This window comes from Cervus canadensis, chromosome 13 (genome assembly GCF_019320065.1).
Source record: "Cervus canadensis isolate Bull #8, Minnesota chromosome 13, ASM1932006v1, whole genome shotgun sequence".
Lineage (NCBI taxonomy): Eukaryota > Metazoa > Chordata > Mammalia > Artiodactyla > Cervidae > Cervus > Cervus canadensis.
Window position 1 is genome coordinate 43,867,002 of NC_057398.1, and position 25,230 is coordinate 43,892,231.

At 38.1% G+C, this 25,230-nt stretch overlaps 1 pseudogene; it reads right to left on the reverse strand.

Moving 5' to 3' along the window:
• Positions 1-14,019: 14,019 nt before the first annotated feature.
• On the reverse strand, positions 14,020-22,222 carry LOC122451750 (annotated as a pseudogene).
• Positions 22,223-25,230: the final 3,008 nt, after the last annotated feature.

Sequence of the window (25,230 nt, forward strand, 5' to 3'; positions counted from 1 at the left end):
TCCCTTAGGCCAAACCCTAAACTCAAAAATTAATTTATATCTCTAATTGGTCTTCCTTCTTCCTATCTCCAGCTTTCTCCAATCCATTTCCACATCAATGCTAGAATTATCTTCATAACATAGGAATTAGATTACACTACTACCCTAATGGAAAGACTTCAAATGCTCCTCATTTTTACAATGTACAATTCATTTATTCAGGGGTTTTGGGGATATAGTTTTCCTTTCTCCTTATTTTCACCTTCTGTCCCTCTCCCAGGCACATTGAACTTCTAAACAAGCCGTGTCTTCATATCTCAGCACTAATTATTTATTATTCTATTGCTAGGAATGCCACTAACAATCTTTCATCTGACAAATTCTTCCTCATCTTTTAAAGATGGTAAGGTATGTGAGGGCTTTCTTATCTCCTTGTAACCTCATCCCTCTGCATAGCATCTGAACAGGGTAAGTGATCAAGGACTGCTTATTGTGTGCAACCTTCCCTGCCCACCCACACCCTACTCAGGCAGAGCTGGATCTGGTAGCTATGGTCTCTTAGCATCACATACATAGAGGTGAGATAGCATTCACCCCACTAGACTGTGACTATTTGCCCATTTGTCTAAATCTTCTAATGAACTATGAACTCTTTGAGGGAAGAAAATATCGCATTGCTATATGCTGTAGCATACAATGCTGATTTTTTAATGAGATTTGTTGATTTCTTCACAAAAGGGATGAAATGGATTGATCGAATTGATAAATTAAAAAAAAAATGAATGTGCAGCTTTCAAAAAGAGAAGAGTCAAATATTAAACTGTGTTTGTAGTTTAGTATATATTTGCCATTACCATGCCAAGCTTGAGAAGGAAGCCAAAATAAAGAAAACTAGATGAGAAATGGAAAAGATTGTATCCAGAGATGGCTCTATTTATGTTCCTAGATCAGGCTGTACAGACAAATATTCCCCTTGCTTTTTTAATTATGTGAGTCAATAGATTCTTTTTGTCAAAGCCAGTCTGAATGAGATTATTCTATCACTTGTATTCAACAGTCCTACTGATATAAAAGTCTTAACTATCTTATGGGATTTAACTTGAAAGATGTGTTCTTGCTACTGCCTTTAAAATTCAACATATATCAGCTGAACCATTTAGAGACTAATCAATCAGTTGAAATATGATATATGATGCTTTGAGGCTTTCATCTTATTTTCCTAAATGTAATGTAGGCCAAATTTAATGCATAGTGATTTAGTTAAATAACGGTAAACACTTTCATTTTCTAGAGGAGGGAAGGCAACCCACTCCAGTATTCTTGCCTGGGAAATCCCATGGACAGAGGAGCCTGGCAGACTGCAGTCCTTGGGGTTGCAAAGAGTGGGACATGACTGAGTGGCTAAACAACAACTTTCATTTTAATAACTGTGAAGATATTTTGAGAATTAAACATTTTCATTGTTTAAAAATATTTAAAAAGCATTTTAATGTTTTAATGTTTTTTAAAAATGTTTTAAAAACCTAGGCCATTACAAAACAGAAGTTAGCTAATAATCTAGACTGTAGGTTAACATGCATATGTCTATAAAGTTAAAGAAAATAACATAAAAGAATAAAGCATGCCTGGTAAATATTAAGAAGTGTGTGGAGACTGTGGCAAATTGGATATAAAATAGCCAATTAGTGTCATTTAGAAACAAAGACCAACAATCCAATATTTTCTTTTTTTTTCAAAAGAAGACACATTCAGATTAAGTGAAAATCTCTTGGTTTTTAAATATTAATAAAACATGTATTTATTTATTTTTGAGAAATTTATTTATTTATGAGAAAGTAAAACAATGACCCTATTGACAACCAAACCACAATATTCCCCCCAAATTATAATACTCAAAACAAATAAGGCAACTTCAAGACCATGTTCAGAACAAGTCAGATGAGGTTACCCCATGACAGAAAGATGGCTAAAATCTCTCCTCTTTTGGCTAACATCACCTATTTCTGAATGGATACTGCGTCTTTAACCAGTCTTTAGCTTCTTTTAATGCTCCCACCTCTTAGGTACAAATTATTAAGATACTCAATGTCTGAATTTTCCTAGCTTCTTGGTAGCCTGAAATCCAGAACTGGTCTCTACTTCCCAATTCTTCCTCAAAATCTAACACACAAGACCAACCTCTAAAAGAAAACTCTTTCAACAACCCTTTACCAGAAACTCCCCAGGGGTTTCCCCAGAGTACAATCACCCTTGTGGCAACAATATAAGGAAATATAATGTCCTTAACTACAGATGTAAGATCCTGATGTTGGGAAAGATTGAGGGCAGGAGGAGAAGGGGACGACAGAGGATGAGATGGCTGGATGGCATCACTGACTCAATGGACATGAGTTTGGGTTAACTCCGGGAGTTGGTAATGGACAGGGAGGCCTGGCGTGCTGCAGTTCATGGGGTCGCAAAGAGTCGGACATGACTGAGCGACTGAACTGAACTGAACTGATTCTTAACAGTCTCTGATCCACTGGCTTAACAAGTGCTTAGAAAATCTCTTAAAATATTGGGCCAAACAAAGCTGGTGTATGAGCCAGGTCTGACCAGTAAACCACGATGACCTTATAATCTCTGTTAAAAGTAATACTGGAAGCAAAAGGAGAGACAGGCAGATTTCCTCATTATTTTATGCCATTTCTTGTTTGCTTTATCAGTATGTTAAAAGGAGATGCATAATCACAACATCTAGTACATGCTTCTTGAAGATTACGATTGATTTTATTCATGCAAGAAGTGAAGATTTTATTCTGCTTGATTTGAGCAAATCCATTACAAGTGCTTTCAATTTCAGGCCTTCCAAGTTAAGGTCTGCTTGGAGTTTGAAAGACTGCTATCTCTTATAGAGTTTTTTCCTTTGTAATTGCTTAAAAATGCAGGAACAGAAATCAGGAAAAATTAGAGAGACCAATGAAATCATTCAGATGCTTATTATATAGGTAACTAAGATGTAATCACTTTTCATGACTAGAATTCAGTTATATATTCATTAGACAAGGAGACGCTATGCCTAAGATCACATCTCATGAAATTAGTGGGGAAAAAATATATATTAAAAGCAAATAAATGTCTTCCCATGGAATTAGAGGTCAAACAGGATTAACTGAGGGTGGCTTGGAGGCCTGAATGATAGCTCCCCTTGCCTACCTAGCCCCAGCCTTCCTCAGGAAAAGCTAGACGCTAGAAAGAGCAAACCCAGACAACTCCCCTAAACAGCCAGCACAAAACCTAAACCCAGCCTCTTTAGTCCCGTGAATGACTGTTCTCATGCTTAAACTATAAAAAGACAGAAGAGCAGAAGACCCATGTAGGTACTAGCAAAGCTTGATGCAATGTCCGTGGACCCAGGCAGGGTAACCCTGTTTGAGGCAGGCCCAAGCCTGGCAGGCTACAGTCCATAGCATAGCAAAGCGTTGGCCATGACTGAGCGACTAACACTTTCACTTCACTTCAGACATGATATTTAGCCTGAAGATTCGTTTCTTTTACCTACTGATCTCTTGGCTCTTGCAAGTCCTCTATTCCATAACGTAATGGCCATGCTTTGAGGTAATTTACAATGTAATAGGCTTTAGTGGTGTGATAACAAGTGTAATGTGATCTTAGTTAATTAGCATTTGACTGAGGAAAACGCTTAGGGAACTGTGTAAAAGAAAAGTCCTAAGGTACTGATCTACTAAATCTTCAGCCTTGCCGACACTCTCCTTATCTGTTGTCTCAGTTTGGTAAGATACGTTTATTTTAAAAACTTATTTTTAAAATATAGGCTTCTCAGTGAATTTAGAATGCAGGCTACAGATAAAGAATACCTCTCCCATCTCTGCTTACAAATTAGCTAACTCTAGTCTGAGTACAGACCTCTCCTTCAGAAAAAAAAAAAATGTATAACCATATGCCAGGATTCTGAATTTCTCCTACTACTTATGCTAATGGCAAAGCTGCCAAGGCACATGGTCTGTATTCCGAACAGCAGGTGGCAATCTGACCAAATGTTTTTCCACCACGTAATGAGGGTCACCAGATTTGTAGCCTGAAATATCTGAGTCCCCACTGACCAAAGTCCCACCTCTTTCACTCAGCCAATTCCACATTTTAGAATCTTACTTGCAGCATCCCCTTCCAGAAAGAAATTTCTATTTCAGGTGAAATGAATTCAGCTGCAGCTACTGAATAAATCAGCAGGAAAATGGTTGCCTACCACCCTACTCACAGAAGCAGCTCTGGAGACAGATTTGCCACTAGTAATAGTGTTTCTTACACTCTAGTTATGTCAATTTCCTTGAAGAGCAGCTTAAATGCATAATATAATTTATTCCTCAAAATAAGGCAGTGAGTGGTAAGTTAGTATTCCCATTTCACTGATGAGTAAATTGAGGCTCAGAGCCTAGATAACTTTCTCAGTTTTACCCATTTGCTAAGTATGGAGCTGGGATTTGAATCTAGATTTGAGTGGTGCAAAAAATGGTGCTTCTTAGCATTTGATCATTTTAATCATCAAATCTGTCTTCAGGGTATAAGTACATCACAGAAGAAGAAAAGAAGAACTACAATGCAGGTCAGTTTGCCTGCAGCCACGTGAGGCACTTTGTGGAAAGCCCAGAACGGAGCCTGCACTCCCGTCCCGAGCTGCATTCGCACATGGACACCACCACACAATGGATGATATTTTTAATCTGAGGACACTGCTCAGGATGAAAACATTATCAGAAAATAATGAGTCAGGCTTTGCCAAGCATATGCTTCATTCCTGAGCCAAGTGTATGTAATCACTGCCAAAAGCTCCTTTAGGCCACTAAATCACCAAAATAAGACCCCAGATTCAGGGCACAATACCCAGGCACCTGAACCAGATGCCTGAGAGTCTCCAGGAGTAAGCCTGTGTGTTTTCTCACTTTTCCCACCAGCCTTGGGGGCCATCCAGCAATGCCTTCTGCGGGGGCCTGAAAGACAGAGTCCTCTCAACTGTGACTCTTGCTCCCTTCGGAAATAAGATATGCTTTCTTGGTTTGAATTGTTATTGCTTCTCATATCCTACAACTCCCTTTGATCAGAAGATAGCATGGCAGCTGTTGCCCTCCTGGGCACCAAGAGAGACATGAGCTGCCTTCTAGGGCTCCAGGGGTGATCACAAGCTGCCGCTGCTGCCAGGAACCCGGGAGTGGACACCAGCCACTGCATCTGCACCCCCCATCAAGGGAGTAATGGCCAGTACAAGCTGAGGAAAGAGGCAGAAAGCATCCATACTAAAAACAGCCCTCGTGCCAAAAATATCAAACCCACACAAGCTACACAGGGCTGCTTGCAAATATAAATAGCCCTCCAAGACCACAGTAGATAATTGTTTCCCCTAAACTCACAGAGCAAAAGAAATAGAAGTAAAATGAAGAAGCAGAGGAACCACTCCCAGTTAAAAAACCAAGAGAATTCCTCTCAAAGAATAAACAATGAAACAGATCTCCAGTCTATTAGATCCCAGGTTCAATAAAGGAGGTAATAAAAATACTGAAGGAATTAAGAAAGGCTATTGACAGAAATGCAGAGTACCATACAAAGGATCTAGAAACTATAAAGAAGAGCCAAGGAAAATCAGAAAACACATTTGTAGAGAGAAAACAGACCTTAAAGCAATGAATAGCATAATGAATAATACAGAAGAATGAATAAGTAATTGGGAAGATAGAACAATGGAAATCATCAAATCAGAACAGCAAGCAGAAAGTCAAATTTAAAAAATGAAAGCAATATAAGAGACCTATGGGATAATATAAAGCATGACAATTTACGCTTAATAGGGATCCTGGAAGAGGAAGAAAGAGAAAAGGGGGCCAAAAATATACTTGAAGAAATTATGGCTGAAAACTTCCCAAACCTGAATAAGGAAACAGAAATCCAGATACAGGAAGCACATAGGGTTCCAAACAAGATAAATCCAAATAGACCTACACCAAAACATTATAATAAAAATGGCAAGAGTTAAAGAGAAGATTCTAAAGCCAGCAAGAGGAAAAACAAACAGTTAATTAAAAGGGAACCCTCATATGGCTATCAGCTGATTTGTGTACAGAAACATTGTAGGACAGAAGGGAGAGACAAAATATATTCAAACTCCTGAAATAGAAAAAAATGGCAACCCAGAATACTCTACCCACAAGATTATCATTTATAATAGAAGGAGAGATAAAGAAATTCTTAGACATGTAAAAGTTAAAAGAATATAGCAATAGCAATCTTTCCTAAAAGAAAGATTGGAAGGTCTTCTCTAAAGAGAAAAGAAGCAAGAATATATAGGAAAGAGAAAAATTACACTTGAAAAGTAAATCATTTAAACTAGTAAACAGATTTTTTTTTAAAAAATCAAAACATTTTTGTGAAAATGATAACCACAATGAGTAGTAAAGGATAAACAAAAAGATGTAAGAGGACATCAAAATTATGAAATGTGGAGGAATGTAAGAAAAAATAGATTTAAAAAAATTATTTTTAAAGAATACGTTTGAGTCTACATGACTATCAGTCTAAAACAAGTAGATATAGGAAGAGGTTAACCCACTCAAAAAAACAAGGTAGCCACAAATAAAAACACATACTGTAAATTAAAAAAAAAAAATCACAAGGAAAAAATAAAAAGAAATCATCAAACCACACAAACAAGAAACACAAAATCAACTGGAAAACTAGTTTAAGATGCCAGTGAATACATATATGTAAAGACTTACCTTAAATATCAATGGACAAAATACTCCAATCAAAAGACACAGAGTGGCAGATTGGACAATAAAACAAGAACCCACAATATGCTACCTGCAAGAGATCCACTGTAAGGCACAGCACACATGCATAGATTGAAAGTGAGGGGATGGAAAAAGATACTTCATGTAAATGGAAATAATAAGAAAGCAGGAGTTGCAATACTCAGATCAAACACTCAGACAAAATAAAAGTTTTAACAAAGGCCTAGAAAGATAGGAGAAGGCAACGGCAACCCACTCCAGTACTCTTGCCTGGAAAATCCCATGGACGGAGGAGCCTGGTAGGCTGCAATCCATGGGGTCGCAAAGAGTTGGACACGACTGAGCGACTTCACTTTCACTTTTCACTTTCATGCATTGGAGAAGGAAATGGCAACCCACTCCAGTGTTCTTGCCTGGAGAATCCCAGGGACAGAGGAGCCTGGTGGACTGCTGTCTATGGGGTCGCACAGAGTCCGACACAACTGAAGCGACTTAGCAGCAGCAGCAGCAGCAAAGAAAGATAAAGAGGGACACTAATGATAAAAGGATCAATATAGAAAGAGGACTTTACACTCATCAACATATATGCACCTAACATAGGAGCACCCAAATACATAAATACCCAAATACATAAAAGAAATACACAGATATAAAGGGATAAATTGATAGGAATACAATGATAGTAGGAAACATTGACACCCCACCCATATAAATAGGCATATCTTATAGACAGAAAATCAATAAAGCAACAGAGATCCTAAATGATCAAAGAGAACAGTTAGACTTAATTGATTTTTAAGGACATTACATCCAAAACCAAAAACAGAATACACATTCTTTACAAGTGCACATGGAACATTCTATAGGATTGACCACATACTAGGGCTCAATACAAGGTTAAAAAAATTTAAGAGTATAGAAATTATTTTAAGCATCTTTTCTGACCAAAACAGCTTGAACTAGAAATCAACAACTAGAAAATGAGAGAGGAAAAATTGATTACATGGAGACTAAATACTGTGTCACTAAAAACCAATAGTCAACAATGAAGTCAAACAGGAAGTAAAAAATACCTTGAGACAAATGACAATGAAAACACAACCATACAAAATCTATCAGATGCAGCAAAAGAAGTCCTTAAAGGGAAGATCATAGCAATATAGACCTTCCTCAAAAACCAAGAAAAATCTCAAACAAACAACCTAACCTAATCTCAATCGATTCTGCTAATACTTAAAAGAATTAGAAAGAACAAATGAAACATAAAGTCAGCAGAAGGAAGAAAATAATAAAGATCAGAAAGCAAATAAGATTTGCAAAAAACAAAAAAAAGAGGTGGGAACACTCCCAAAAACATTCTATGAAGGCACCATCACCCTGATATCAAAAAAAGAAAAAGAAAAACAAAAACAGAAAAAGATACCACCAAAAAAGAAAATTATGGACCAATATTCTTTCATAAATATATTAATAGATGCAGGCTTCCCTAGTGGCTCAGACAGTAAAGAATCTGCCTGTAATGTGGGAGATCCAGGTTCAGCTCCTGGGTTGAGAAGATCCCCTGGAGAAAGGAAAGACAACCTACTCCAGTATTCTTGCCTGGAGAATCCCACGGACAGAGGAGCCAGGTGGGCTACAGTCCATAGGGTCACAAAGAGTCAGACACAACTGAACGACTAACACTTTCACTTCATTAACAGAGGCAAAAATTCTCAACAACACATCAGCAAACCAAATCCAACAACACATAAAAAAAGATCATACACCACAACCAAGTGGGATTCATCCCAGGTTCACAAGGGTGGTTCAACATGCACAAACCAATCAATGTAATGTACCATATCAAAAAAAAAAAAAAAAAGACAAAAACTGCATGATCATCTCAATAGATGCAGAAAAGAATTTGATAAAATTCAATATCTACTCATGATAAACTTTTACCAAAGTGGGTATATCTACATAATAAAAGATATTTATTATTGATACAAACCTGGTGCCAACATAATACACAATGATGAAAAGTTAAAAGCCTTCCCACTAAAATCTGGAACAAGACAAGGATGTCCACTCTCACTACCTCTATTTAACATAGTGTTGAAAGTCCTAGCCACAGCAATCAAATGAACAAAAAGAAATAAAAAGTATCCAAAGTGGAAGAAAAGTGGTAAAACTCATTATATGCAGTTGATATGATGTTATATATAGAAAATCCTAAAGACTCCACACAAAACTACTAGAATTAAAAAATGAATTCAGCAAGATAGCAGGATACAAGATTAACATACAGAAATTAGTTGCATTTCCTTACACTAACAATAAAATATAAGAAATGGAATGTAAAAAATCAAAATTTTTAAAATTGTAAGCCCCCAAATTAAATACTGACCAAGGAGGTGAAAGACTTATACATAAGAATTATACATTAATACAGGAAATGGAAGATGAGTCAAGGAAATAGAAAGATACCTCCTGCTTTTAGATTGAAAGAATTAATATTGTTAAAATGGCCATACTACCCAAAACAATCTACAGATTTAATGTAGATCCCCTGGAGAAGGGAATGGCTACTCACTCCTGTATCTTATCTGGAGAATTCCATGGACAGAGGAGCCTCTTGGGCTACAGTATAGGGGGTCGCAAAGTGAGCAACTAACACTTTGACTTTTTCAATATCAATTACCCATGATATTTTTCACAGAACTAGAACAAATAGGAGAAGGAAATGGCAACCCACTCCAGTGTTCTTGCCTGGAAAAGTCCATGGACAGAGGAGCCTGGCAGGCTGCAGTCCATGGGGTTACATGACTGGGCATGTGTGCACGAGGGTGGAGGGAGATGGGTTGGTAGCAATAAAGTGGTAGAACTAAAAAAAAAGAGAACTAGAACAAATAATCCTAAAATTTATATGGAACCATGAAAGACCCAGAATTGCCAAAGAAATCCTGGGGGAAAAGAACAAAGAAAGAAGCATAACCCTACCAGACTTCAAACAATATTACAAAGCTACAATAATCAAAACAGTATGGTACTGGCAAAACCAGACATAAGGATAAATGGCAAAGAATACAGAGTTTAGAAGTAAACCCACACACCTATGGTAAAGCATTCTTCCACAAAGGAAGCAACAATATACAATGAGAGAAACATAGTCTCTTCAGCATATGGTGTTGGGAAAGTTGGACAGCTGCATATAAATCAATGAAGTTGGAACAGTCTCAAACCATATACAAAAACAAACTTAAAATAGCTTAAAGACTTAAATATAAGACATGACACTGTAAAACTCCTAGAAGAGAACATAACCAAAACATTCTCTGACATAAATCGTACCAATGTTTTCTTAGGTTAATCTGCCAAGGCAATGGAAATAAAAACAAAAACAAACAAATGGGACCTAATAAAACTTAGAAGTTTTAATACAGCAAAGGTAACCTTAAGCAAAATGAAAAGACGACCTACAGAATGAGAGAAAACATTTGCAAATGATGCAACCAACAAGAGCTTAATTTCCAAGATACATGAGTAGTTCATACAACTGAACAACAAAAAAACCAAAAAACTCAATCAACAAATGCGCAGGAGATCTAAATATACATTTCTCCAAAGGAGATATACAAATGGCCAATAAGCACGTGAAAAGAGGCTCAACATTGCTAATTATCAGAGAAAAGCAAATCAAAACTACAGTGAGGTACCACCACACACTAGTCAAAAATGTCTACAAATAGCCACCAACAAAAGTACAAAATAATGCCATTTGCAGCAACATGGAAGCAACTAGAGATCATCAAACCAAGTGAAGTAAGTCAGAAAGAGTAAGACAAACACTAAATGATATCTCTTATTTGTGGAATCTAAAATGTGACACAGATGAAACTATCTATGATGCAGAAACAGACTCACAGATATAGAGAACAGATTTTTGGTTGCCAAGGGGGAGAGGGGTGGTAGAGGGAAGAATTGCAAGTTTGGGATCAGTGGATGCAAACTAGTATATATAGGATGGAAAAACAACAAGGTCCTAATGTATAGCAAAGGGAACTATATTCAATATTCATAAGCCATAAAGGCAAAGAATATTTTTTAAAATAATATATATATATATACATATATATGTATAACTGAATCACTTTGCTGTACAACAGAAATTAAGAAAGCATTGTAAATCAACTGTACTCCAATCTTTTAAAAAGGTAGTGTATGGCACATATTGGATGAATTCCATTGACATACTGTGGGCATTTCATGGCCTCTCACAACCTGGGCATCCTGGCCCTGGGATTAGCAGTCCATGGGAAGGACATTTGGCCATGAGCTATACACTGGTTACCAGTTGCCTGGAGCCAAATATGGTAAAAAGCCAGACCCAGAGGCACCAGCCCCTAGAAGACTAGGCCTGCCTACAGTTCTTTCAGAAGAGAGCTAGGCAGGGTTGTTTTTCTCAAAATGAAGTGAAAACATGAAAAAGAATGAGGAATGTTTATGTCTTGACTCTACTGAATAAAGTAGTTTGAGGTGTGCTCTCAGCTTGCATGTAAAGGATGCAGAGTGTTCTAGGCACAAGCTCCCCTGCCTGCCCTGGGTCTTCCATCGCTGGTAGCAGAAGTTGATTTTCAGGGACTGGATCACATGTTGGGTTTCTCTCTCTTCAGTAGTGATAAACTCGACGAAGAAACAGTCATGGGGTATGTGTGTGCATGTGTGTGGTTACTCCCCATAGCTTCTAGTGTAGCAATGACTACCTTGCCATTTGACTTGTTGAATGCCCTGAAATGTGATATACTAAAGAGAAGAAAAGACTGACAACAATACTTTCCTTTTGAAGCTATCTTTATGACTAGATTCCAGAATGGGCTAGAATTAGAAATGGAAAGATTTTCTTGCAAAATGTAGTTATCTTTCACAGAAATTTTTATGCTGGATGAGTAGAATGATAGATGGCTATATAGATAGTTGATAGGTAGACAGATGATAGATAGATAGGTAGAGTATGTGTGTGCGTGCGCTCAGTCAGTCATGTCTGACTCTTTGTGACCCTATGGACTGTAGCCCACCGGGTTCCTTTGTCCATGGGATTTCCCAGGCAAGAATACTACAGTGGGTTGCCATTTCCTCCTCCAGGGGAACTTCCCAACCCAGGGATCGAACCTGCATCTCTCAGCCCTCCTTCATCGCAGGCAGATTCTTCACTGCTGAGCCATTGGGGCTTTCCAGATAGACAAATCTGGTAAATGTGGTAGAATACAACAGTACTATATATATCATATGGTTATGTTTACCAAAAGTGCAGTTTTTTTAAAAAAAAAATACACATACATACACTAACAGGAACACAAATAGAAAATAGAAAAGGCATTTTAAAAATACAATATCATTTAAAAGCTTTCCCTGAGGTAGTAGGGAACTGGAAAAATACCATCTCCTTTTCCCTTCTACTTGGTCTGCTCTTCAGCAAATGACAGGAGCATTCCTCCTTCCCTCCTTCCTTCCCTTCCTCCCTTTGGTGTAAATAACAGCCTTCAGTTTCTATGATACAGACTTCTATCTTCATGGAATCCCCAGTTCCAATACTGTTATCTTTTCCCTTCACAGAAAATTAATAGGAATTATTACTGTTGCCAAGGTAAAACTATATCTCTCTATATATGTAACACTTGTCTGCCTAAAGAGTAGTATGTCAACTATGAATATTTAATGCATTTTATCATAGTTTCAAACGCATTAGAGGGGGCTTCCCTGGTAGTGGCTCAGTAATCTGCCTGCCAACGCAGGAGACATGGGTTTGATTTGTGATCTAGGAAGATCCCACATGCCACAGAGCAACTAAGCCCATGCACCACAACTAAGCCTGTGCTCTAGAACTTGGGAGCCACAACTACTGAGCCCACACATTTACAGCCTGTGCTCCACAACAAGAGAAACCACTTCAATGAAAAGCCTGCACACCACAGCTAGAGAGTAGCCATGGCTCGCCACAACTTGAGAAAAGCCCTTGCAACAGTGAAGATCAAGTATAGCCAAAAATAGATAAATAAATAAAATAAATTGCATCAGAAGAGCTTGCCTCTTAAAGAAATTAGTTATGAGACTTTTGGTAAAATAAACAATTAGTAACTAACAATTAAATTTAGACCTGTGAGTACTGGATTTATTTACAAATCTTTGAAATATAACATATAAGGCATTCCTTCAAGTCTGAGTCCCAATAGTGATTTTTTTAAATTACTAGTTGTGTATTGAAAGCAGTAAGAAGATTCACCACACCAAATAAACCAGTGTTGAGATTTCCCCCAACATAAAGTTTAACAGCTCCAACTTCTTCAGTTTTTATCAAAATGCAAAAGAACAAAGTAGAGGTTATCATTTTTGACGGTCAATCTGACCCTTGTAGGCTGAGGGAGTGAGAGCATATGTAGATGGGGGCTCTGAGGGGCTGTGGCTCAAGAATGACCATCCGCACCTAGTTGATGAGACCCCAGAGAGCCTGGAGCAGGCTAGCAAGGGGACTGCAGGGCTCCTGCTCCAACCAGAGCATTCCAACTGAAGTGTCCATGCTGATCCAAGGAAAGGCCGAGGTTCCTCCAAGGTCTGAGAGTGATGGCTGCAGCCTCCACCCCGTCTTCTGGGCAGCCATGTAAGCACAAATACCAGCAAAGTACTATGGGGTGTGGAATGACCCGAGACAGAGCATATCACATGGTGACCCTATTGTGACCTTGCAGAGTGGATCATGGCTGGTTCTACCCTGTTTCATTTCCCCAACAGGAAACAGACCACCAGTAGACTGGACTCAGGCCATTACTGCAGAACCTACACTAGGTATATCTCTCCTTTCTGTGTGTTCAAGTATCCTCCTTACCTTGTATTTGTTAACTATTTTTTAAAATGCACTGAATTTGGGTTAAAGACTAACCACCAAAATGGATCTCAACACAGATCTAAAGCCCGGGGGAGGAGCAACAGGCTCATCTGACGCGGCCATTCCTGGATGACCCGTGTGCCTAAAATCCCTTCTCAGTACTAAACAGTGGGTTGATTTTCTTTTTACAATTAAAAAAAAATGAGTAATATTGCATAAGAGTACCAGAAACTGCCTCATTGGAAACAAAAACTGTTTACATTAAATAAAAATGCAGTTGCAGGCTGCATCTGCACATTTATAGCATGGTGAAGCACACGGTGACATCGTGCAGAGAGCTTCTGGCACTCACTCCACAGGGATAGGAAGAAGGGGGGAGAGGGAAGGAGCAGAGAGTACAGCTCATTTCCGGTTCCAGAGCTGACTGGACAGCCAGTCCAGTCCCGCATAGAGCCCGTCCCCACTGGTGGCACAGCTGGCCTGAATGTACCAGTTCCCAGGGCGCAGAGTGTAGACCCAGCTTGTCTGTGATCTCGGCTGCATTCTTGGCATTGGGGACGTCCTATTAGCAAACATGAGCAGAAAAGGAGTCCCAGGGTTCATCTTCTGCCAGCATCCTCATGTGCACCTCACAGGCCTCATTCACACACGGTCATTGCAGTCAACCACAAAGATGAGACCTTATATGATCTGAAATTAGTGGCACCATAGATGCCAGATCTTGTCCTGGCCACCCATGTCCCATAGAGTGAAACTGATGTTCTTGTATTCCACCGTCTCCATGATGAAGCCTATAGCGATCACGATTTCACCCAGCTTCACTTTGTACAGGGTGAGGGTCTTTCCCACAGCATCTAGGCCCACAATGAGAATGCACATTTCTTTTTTGACAAAAAGGCCCTTGAAGAGATTTGCAAAGATATCCCCTGGCGCAGCTGCTGCTCAGAGGCAGACATTGGTTTCACTCCAACACGATTCCAATAATGATTTTACAAGACCAGAATAAGCAAGGAAGGTCATCAAGAGTGTAAGGTGACTGGGCTATAAAGTAGCTAGCAAGAATTTCTAACATCTCGTGTGACCCACTCCTTAATACTTGTGCAGGCAGAAGAGTTCTTCTTGGTCTCAGTCATAATATTAGAAAATGCTTTTAATAATGGTCCCATAACAAAGTTTCCACTGGAATGAAAGCCACTAGCTTTCACACTGCTGGAGCTCAGAGGGTTTGTCAGCCCATGTTCATATTTCAATTTCCAGCCTGGGGCTTTGAATTTTCTCTCTTTTTTATATTCTTTTCCATTATGTTTTATCCCAGGACATTGAACATAGTTCCCTGTGCTATACAGAAGGACGTTGTTGTCCATCCACTCTTTTTTTAAAAAATTTATTTATTATAATTGGAGGCTAATTACTTTACAATATTGTGGTGGGTTTTGCCATACATTCTATATGAAATAGTTTGCATCTACTAACCCCAAAGTCCCAATCCAGCCCTCCACCACCCTCCTCTCTCCCTTGGCAACCATGGGTCTGTTCTCTATGTCTGTAAATCTGTTTCTACATCATAGACAGGTTCATTTGTGTCATATTTTAGATTCTATATGTAAGTGATACCATACGGCACATCTTTCTCTTTCTGACTTACTTCACTTAGTATGATCATCTACAGTTGCATCCATGTTGCTGCAAATGGCATTATTTCATTCTTTTTATGACTGAGTAATATTCTATTGTATATATGCACCACATCTTCATCTATTTATCTTTCAATGGACATTTAGGTTGTTTCCATGTCTTGGTTATTGTAAACAGTGCTGCTGTGAACACTGGGATGCATATAACTTTTTCAATTACAGCTTTGTCTGGAATGAATTGCTGGATCTTATTGTAAGTGGATCTTTAGTTTTCTGAGGAACCTCCATACTGTTTTCCATACTGCCTTCACCAACATTCCCATCAACAGTGTAGAACGGCTCCCTTTTCTCCACACCCTCTTCAGCATTTATTATTTGTAGACTTTTTAATAGTGGCTATTCTGACCTGTGTGAAGTGGTACTTCATTGTAGTTCTGATCTGTATCTCTCTAATAATTAGCATCTTTTTAAATGCTTATTGGCCATTTGTATGTCTCCTTTGGAGACATGTCTGTTTAAGACTTCTGCCCATTTTTTGATTGGATTGCTTGATTTTGTTGTTGAGCTACATGAGCTCTTTGTATATCTTGGAAATTAAGACCTTGTTGGTTTCCTCATTTGCAAATATTTTCTCTCATTCTGACGGTTGTCTTTCCATCTTGCTTATGGTTTTCTTTGCTATGTTAAAGTTTGTAAATTTAATTAAGTCACATTTGTTTGTTATTATTCTTATTGCTTTGGGAGACTGACCTAAGAAAACATTGGTATGATTTATGTCAAGAGAATGCTTTGCCTATGTTCTCTTCTAGGAGTTTTATGATGACTTATGTTTAAATCTTTAAGCCATGTTTAGTTTATTTTTGTGTATGGTGTGAGGGTATGTTCCAACTTCACTGACGTAGCTGTCCAACTTTCCCAACACCATGTGCTAGAAACTTTCTCCCACTGTATATGCTTGCTTTCTTTGTCAAAGAATAATTGACCACAGGTATGTGGGCTTATTTCTAGATTATTCTTTGCCAGTTATCCATATGTCTGTTTTTGTGCCAGTACCACACTGTTTTGATTACTGTAGCTTTGTAGTACTGTCTGAAGTCTGGGAGGGTTACTGGTGCTTTGAATTTAAATGGTCCTTTGCAAATGTGTTTTTAATTTATATTTAATACATATAAATACAACTGAAGCTTCAGATGAGAGGGAAAGGAGTATGAAAAAATACAAATGGTTATTTGAGAGTAGGAATATCTCCTGTCTCACATTCTAAATTCTAAGTTGGGGAAGAGAGAAGTCATAAAAACAAAGGAGGATGACAGAGCATATTCTCACATTTATTTGGAAAGCTCTTCTATTCATCTTGTCCTGGATTCTTTAAGGGAACTAGGCAAAAAAGAAAGAAAAACAGAGAATATGAAAGAATCAATTAAGAGGTATTAAAAGAATTTAGTGTAGCTACTGGCATATATTCAAAAAACTTGAAAAAAAAATATGAATTGTGCCCAAAGTCTTGTGGTTTTTTTGTCACTTACATTGAAATTTAAAGTTTTATGTATACCTGAGAATAAGATCTTTCAGGGAAAATTCAATTTCTGAAACTGACATCTTTTTACAAAATGGAGAAAAGAAAGATGCACATCAAAGAGATCAAACTTGGAAATAAGCCTGATGTTATAAATTGAGATTCTTAAATCACAGACCATGCTTTTCTTTTCTGGACCCCATGGCTCTTACACTTCATTACTGTTAACACTGACTTGCAGCCAGCTCTTCTCAGTGGCTTATCTTAGTCTAATGAAATGCAGATTTGCTATGATTTTGATCTTGTTAAGTAAGATCCAGTCATAACCTATATAAATAAGCTATGATAAATGCACAATGATAAATTAGACATTTAAGCTATCTCAGTCTATTTCCAACTGAGCACTCTTTTAAGCTTAAATCAATCACTTTTATATTCAAACACTTCAATGGGTCCCTATTTCAAAAAACATAAAGAAAAAGCCCTTCCAAAAACCTTTGAGTACCATCTCGTATTCCTCTCCTTCCCTCTCCCCGACTCCAATATTGCTCACTCTGCTTCAGTCACATAAGTGTCTTTGGAAATTCTCCTACCATCCAGTTGCTCTCTTGACTCCTTCAAGTCTTAGCTCAAATGTCATACCCTCAATCTCTGCTGTTTGAAAATGTGAACCTCCGTCCAAACCACGTACCATGTGATTCCCCTTATCTTGCTCTATTTCTTTTCTCCAGTTTATTTAGATGTTTGAATATACTATAAAATTTCTTATTTATTATTGTACTTATTGCTTATTTTCTACCCCTGACCCACCAGGATGTAAACTGTACAAGGACTTTTGTCATTTTATTTCATTGATGTATCCAAAATACTTAGAACACTGCCTGACATAGAATTATCCAATAAGTATTTTTGGAATAAAGGGAAGAATATGTTCAGTATTCATTATCATATATTAAGTGGTATTGGAAAATAATGTGAAACTCAAACTTCATTATATATGATTCTGTAAACATTTGGCCATATGTCCTTAAATAGATGTTCAACTGAGACACTGAGAGGGAATGGAAAGAAATAGGCACAGGGATCAAATCATAATTCAGTCATTTACCAGCTATGGAAAAGTAAATTTCTGTGAACTTTAGTTATCCCCTTTGTGAAATGACTGTGATGAAGACATTAAGTGAGCAACTAGATCAGTTCCTGGTATAGTAGGCACATGATAAATGTGAGTTTCTCCATTTTTTTCCAACTTCTCAGTAGACTCCACATGGCAGGGGGCAAAAGGAAAAATCTAAGGCACCTGCAGAGATCTACAGTGTGTCCACAGAAACTCATCATAAGAAACTGTGCAGGAAATTGGAAGAAAGGTGAAAAGGCAGTTATCAGATCTTTTCTAGTCCTTCTTCAATGGAAGGCCTCGTCAATGGGGACACTGAGAATGAGGATAGACAAGAGTGCATCTTACTCATGACTGTGGAGGAAGAAATTGGTGACCTAAATGGTGAATGAAAGTGCTGGCCATGCAGAGCCAAAGCAACCTGACCAAACATATTATCAAAGCAATACAGTCACTGACCAAGTGCTAAGTCAAAGGGTCGGAGAGGTAAAGGGGTCAAAATAAGGCTTAATAGACATTTTTCCAAAGAGGACATACATACAGCCAATAGGCACATGAACAGATACTCATCATCACTAAATAATAGAGAAATGCAAATCAAAACTACAATGAGGTATCACCTCACACAGGTCAGAATCAGTTCAGTTCAGTTCAGTTCAGTCGCTCAGTCGTGTCTGACTCTTTGCGACCCCATGAATCACAGCACGCCAGGCCTCCCTGTCCATCACAAGCTCCCGGAGTCTACTCAAACTCATGCCCATTGATGCCATCCAATAGCCATCATTAAAAAGTCTACAAACAACAAATGCTGGAGAGGGTATGGAGAAAAGGAAACCCTCCTACACTCTTGGTGGGAATGTAAGTTGGTGCAGCCTGTATTGAAAACAGTATGGAAGCTCATAAAAAACTAAAAATAAAAATAAAGTTTTCATATGATCTAGCAATCCCACTCCTAAGCATACACCCAGATAAAACTATAATTCAAAAAGATACTTAACCCTGTGTTCATAGCAGCATTATTATTATAGCCAAAACATGGAAACAATCTAAATCAACAGATGAATGGATAAATAAGATGTGGTACATATATACAAAGAAATACTACTCAGCCATTAAAACCAGTAAAATAATGCCATCTGCAGCAACAAATGGCTGCATTTGTTGCTGCAGATGGATGGACCTCAAGATTATTATATTAAGTGAAGTCAGTCAGAAAGAGAAAGACAAATACAATATGATATCACTTATATATGTGGAATCTAAAATACGACACAGACAAACATATATAGAAAAAAAAGACTTATAGAATACAAAGAACAGATGTGTGGTTGCCAAGGGGAAGGAGATTTGGTATTAGCAGAGGCAAACTATTACATATAGGATGGATAAACAACAAGTCTTACTGTATAACACAAGAAACTACATTCAGTGTCCTGGGATAAATATAATGGAGAAGAATATGAAAAAGAATACACACACACACACACACACACACATATGTATAACTGAGTCACTTTGCTCTACATTGGAAATTAAACACATTATAAGTCAACTATACTTCAATAAAAATTTTTTAAAAAGAATAAGAAGGTTGAGAGTGGCTATAGGAAATATTGACTCAGTGAATGTCATTGCAAAAGGCCATGTCCTGCAGCCAGATTGAGAGGCCTGGATGAATAAGGGCATGAGATAGCGCAGTCCTTTAGAAAGTCTTGCACAGTATGGACAGCAACCTTTTTGACAGTCTAGGAATCTGTCTTCACTGATACTCATCTGACATTTCTAAATAAGGCTTTCATTCAGGAAACTAGAAAAAGGCAGGACTGAGAAATAGCATTCCGCTTCTTCATGTCAGAGGGAGGAGTACTTCATACTCTGAAGTCAGAAAGAAAATTAAAGTGAAAATATATTTTTAATAAATAGAGTAAGTTTTAACAAATGCTCATGGACTCAATGAACGATCAATGGCAAGTCAGTAAACGAGTGGATCAGTAAATGTGGCTGTCCAGTTGTTCTTGCAGATTGAGCACATTTCTAGGACTTTCATCCTGAGGGGGACAACTGGGGAAACTTTCCCCAATAAAACAATGTTTTATTGTACAAGAGAAGATATTGAAACTCAGAAAAGTAAATTGATTTACTCAAAGTCACACAATTATTACTGGCTACATTAAAACTAAACACTGATTTACAAAACAAAATTCCAGTTTCCACTGGAAGCTATTTTTTCAGTGACCAAGATACTTGTATTGGTGCCTGATTCCTTTCAAGTTGGAAAGTGTTTCCATATAGAGTAAATAATCAGACATTTGAAACAGTAAAAACATTTCATTAGACTGTTGTGTAGTCTGTATAGTTTTTCCTATTTTACTCTGTAGTCACCTTTCCTAGGGACCGAAATTCTTGCATCTCTCAGATATGGTGTTGTTTTTTCTTAGTTGTAATATACACATATTAAAGAAAATTAAAATTAAAAGAGTATATGTATGTGTACATGTATACTTCATACATATATATAATATATATAAGGTTATCAAATATATATATATTCTTTAATTTTCTTTGTATATTATTTAATTTTCCTTGAGTATATATACCGCAATACTTATATACTGCTACCACTTGAGGCATAACATCATTAACAGTTTTATAAATTATCTTACATTAGTCATTATTAGTGTTGATAAATAACATTCAGTTTAGCTCTTGTTTACTGAGCTCCTGCTTTTTGACAGGCCCAATAACAGGTGTGGAGATTTCAGAAAATGAGGGGTTTTTTTGGTTTTTTAGGTTTTTTTTTTTTTTTGATAAATATTTTAGAGATTCTCCCATGTCTTTAATGAGCTTTTGAAACCTTCCATAATCTTATTCCTTATGCTGGCTACACAAAGTTACCTCTATGGAGAGTTAATACGTTTAATTTGTGTTGGCTTTACTGACATTGTACTCAAATTCTAGAAGTTCAGACAGTTCAGGGCCTGATCATACCTAGGGATATCAATCTTTTGGCTCTAACCATTGCCCCAAAATAAAGACCTTATAAGGTCTGTGAATGCAGTATCTCATATATCCCATTATGGGTGATTCTTTTTTCAGAGTAAGCATGGAAAAAAAGACATTCTAAAACTGCTCCTCATCCTCTTACTCCTCTTGAGATTTTCAAATAGGTGAAGCTTAGAATTATGACTGGCTACTTCACCTGAGTACCTTACCCTTTGATGGAGAAATTCACCTATTCTGTTTCTATATAAAATAAATCAGTTTTACAAACTGAGATCTTGTTGCCATTCAGAGTATGGCACTGAATTAGTCTCTGCTGGACTTCACCTGAGGGGGCTAGTTACTTTTTTAAAAACATAATTATCTTACCACATTGCAAAGTATTTTGCTTCATCAATTACATGTTTTGAGAAGGTAAAATCTCCCATTATCTGTAAGAAACCTCTACTATCAATAGATAAAAAGACGATCTACAGAGAGCTATAAAACAGAATGTTTCTAAGTTCATACCATTGACAATAATAAACATTCTGCGAAAAAGAACAGAAAGCACCAAATTTAAAAACAATGACATGACTGTCTGATTCAATCAATCAGAAACTGGAGGGGAGAAAAAATAATACAGTAAGCATCAACACAAAATCCTGCATATAATTGATGTACAATCAAAATTTGTTCAACTGAATTGACAATTCATGGTTTAATTATCTGATAAGATGCTTGAGGATTGACACTGTTTAAAGAGACAGATAAACTTTAGACACCAGAGGAGTGGAAAACTGTTTATGTTTTATTAATTTTGATTTAATATTAACTTTCCAAATACTTTATTATAAAAATATTCAAAAATAAAAATCAAATTAAAAACTAAACAATAAAAATAAGATAAAATAATTTTAAAAAGAAAAATATTTAAAGATAAAAAGATTCCCTGTTGCCTCCTCTGTCAGCGCCCTTGCCCCTACGGTGAGATGCAGCGCACCCCCACCTCCCCATTAGACCTCCAACACTTTTAGGTAGGTCTTAGACCCTGGAGCCCAGCGGGCTGAGGAGATGCTGGCCAAGTTCCGCTCCAATCCCCCATCCCCCGGAAGGCTCCTCTCCATCCCGGCCAATCTCCTCCTGGTGAGTGGGCTCCTGGGAGCATGGGAGCGTCTCCCCTCCCCAGGAACCCCTTGTGCCGCCTCTACTTTTCCTTTCTCCCGCCCTCCCTCTCATGTCTTACCTGGCCCTGCGGGGATTCCTGCCATCCCCCCAGGTGTCCGAGTTCACCCGCCAGCGCCTAGGAGAGGCCCTCGTTGTGAGCAGACGGAACTCTGCATTCTCTTTCTCCGCCATCTTCCCCCACCCCCTATACTTACTCTTTCTTGCCTTTCCAGAGCCTAGGGCAAAGGCTGACACATACAAGTAAAAGTAAAGTGTTAGTTACTCAGTTGTGTCCCGCTTTTTGTGACCCCATGGACTGTAGCCCACTACGTTCCCCTGTCCATGGGATTTCCCAGGTAAGAATACTGGAGTGGTTTGCCATTGCCTTCTCCAGGGAATCTTTCCCACCCAGGGATATAACTGAGGTCTCCTGTATTGCAGGCGGATTCTTTACTGTTTGAGCCAGTAGGGAAACGCAATAAACATTTGTATTGAATGTGAAATATATATTATGCTTGAAGAGATATTTTAGATGACTGGAAGGGTTTATTTGAACATTTCAAAGGTTTACCCTTTACTCTGAAAATTGTAAAATTTTCTGTTCTAAGTTGAAACATGGAAATGACAATTGCTTGAAAATTCCTTACAAATCTGTGGTCTGTATAAGCCATGGAGGTCAACATTGAAAGGGTGGCAAATAGGGTCCAAAGATTCATTCAGTAATACTATTTTGAAAGATACTCTGCAATGAGAAGCCCTGGGTTTTCGATTTCCCAATAACCCATTAAAGAAAATTCCCTGGTTATATCTTTTTATTAAAAAAACAACAACACTGATTCCTTTTTTTTTTTTGGCTGCAGTGCATGGCTGTGGTGTCTAAATTTCCCCACCAGGAATCAAACCTGGGCCCCCAACAGTGAAAGCATGGACTCCCACTGGATCGCCAGGGAATTTCTTGATTTTAGCATCTTTGAAACCAGGAAAACTAATCTTCAAACCCATCTGCTAACCAACTAACCATGGGCAAGTTACATTCCTTCTCTGAGCATTAGATGATTTTTTTTGCCTCTCTTGTAAAACATAGATTCAGCACGTTAACCATTCCTTATGAGCATTAATCAGATAGCATATATGAACACTTGCAACACATAGGAGACTCTCAATAAATGTTAAGAACCTTTTCCTTCATTATAGTATATAAATCACCTACCCAGAATGTAAATTAGAGATACCTGCAACATTCACCTAACTTTCAAGAAAGTCATTAAAGACTTTTTTGCAACATATATATATATATATATATATATATATATATATATTTATGTCCTTATTTTTATATGGATATACTATGCTATATGCATTTGCAGGACTGCAGTTTGAGCCTGAAACACCTCTGTTTGCTGAAACAGCAAACATATAAAGGAACGAGCCATCATAGTTTATGATACTATATCAGATAGTATTTGCTATAAAACAAACAAAATTTTGTGGTTTAAAATAAACATTTACTTAGTTCACGATTTTGTCGGTCAGCAATTTGGGTTGTTTGGGTCTTCTGATGATCTCAGATGGGCTTGCTAGTGTATCTAAAGTATAATTCTGGTTAGCTAGGAAGCTTTGCTTCTGGGGAAAATGTGCATAACCAGGACATATGTATCTCATCACTCAGCTGGATAGCCCAGGCTCACTCACATAATAACCCAGGAAACTAAGAACAGCCAAATAGCAAGCTCAATGTGCATATACTTTGCTAGTCTTTGTGTCATGTTTGCTGATATCCTGTTGGTGGTGGTGATAGTTTAGTCACTAAGTTGTGTCCGACTCTTGCAACCACATGGACAGTAGCCCACCAGGCTCCTCTGTCCATGGGATTTCTCAGGCAAGAATACTGGAGTGGGTTGCCATTTCCTTCTCCAATATCCCATTAGCCAAAAACAACTCACATGGCCAATACAGACTCAAAGATTAGAGAAAGAGATTCCACTGCTTGAAGTGAGGGGAGCAAGTGGTGCTCATTTTTGTAATCTACCATATATAAAAATTAAGATAACGTTGAAGCCACAACTACACAGAGGCTTGGAGGTTGTGATATCACTGACCAGCAGAACACTCCATTCCCTTACCCCTCTACTTGCACCTTGGCAAATGCCTTATTTGAATCTCCCAGAAGTCTGAGAAGGTGAATCTTACACAGTGATTTTTTTGTGGAAGTGCTCTCAAAAGGAACCTATTTAAAAAAAAAAAAGTTGAGAGATACAGGAGTGGGCGAAGAAAGAAGTTAAGCAAAGACACAGCTTTGTCTAATCCCACAGAGAGCTCAGGAGCATGAATGGCAGCAGGCTTGTCCCAACGTTAAGCAGCAATGCCAATCGTCTATTCCCCATCAGCACCAGCACTGTCTCAGGCAGGGACTGCTGGCTTTCCCGAGGTCTCTCAAGGTAAGGTTGCCATTGCCAGGCTTGGCAGCTCTCTCAGGTTGAGAAAAATGTTCTGGAGACCTAACACATGTGACCTGTTAGCATCTCAGTCTTTGTTTATGGACTGAACTTTTGTGTCTCTCCAAAACTCAGCTTAAAGCCCTACCTCCAACGTAATGGTATTAGGAGGTGGGGCCTTTGGAAAGTGGTTAGAACTAGATGAGGTCACGGGGACTCCACTCTCCTGAATGGGATTAGTGCCCCTATGAGAGTCTCCTAAGAGCTTGCTTCTCCTCTCTGCTCTCCTCCCTGTGAGGATACGAGAAACTGGCAGTCTGCAGCCTGGAAAAGCACTCCCTCCAAAACAGAACCATGCTGGCACCCTGATCTCTGACTCCCAGCCTCCAGAGCTTAAGTAAATTTCTGTGGTTTATGAGCCACCCAGTCTGTGGTACCTTGTTCGAACAGCCCCAGCTGATTAAGATAGTCCTGGAAATTAAAATATATGCATGCCTTAGCCTCAGGTTTAGACTTCTCCCCACCTGAATATTTATATCCCAAGGCCCAGCCCTAGAGACCTTCAGTTCTGATTTTTCATTGAGAAATGGTCCTTTCACAGTGCATTTGCCACTCAGAACAGTTTTGATTTTTCCAAGTATTTTCCTAAAATAGACAATAGACTTTTCCAGCCTTTTATACTGGTTTGGATTGTTTTTTGTAGCAACTATGTTCTCTTATGATTAATTACCAAAAAAGTTTAGATTAATATTAGCAATGCATGCA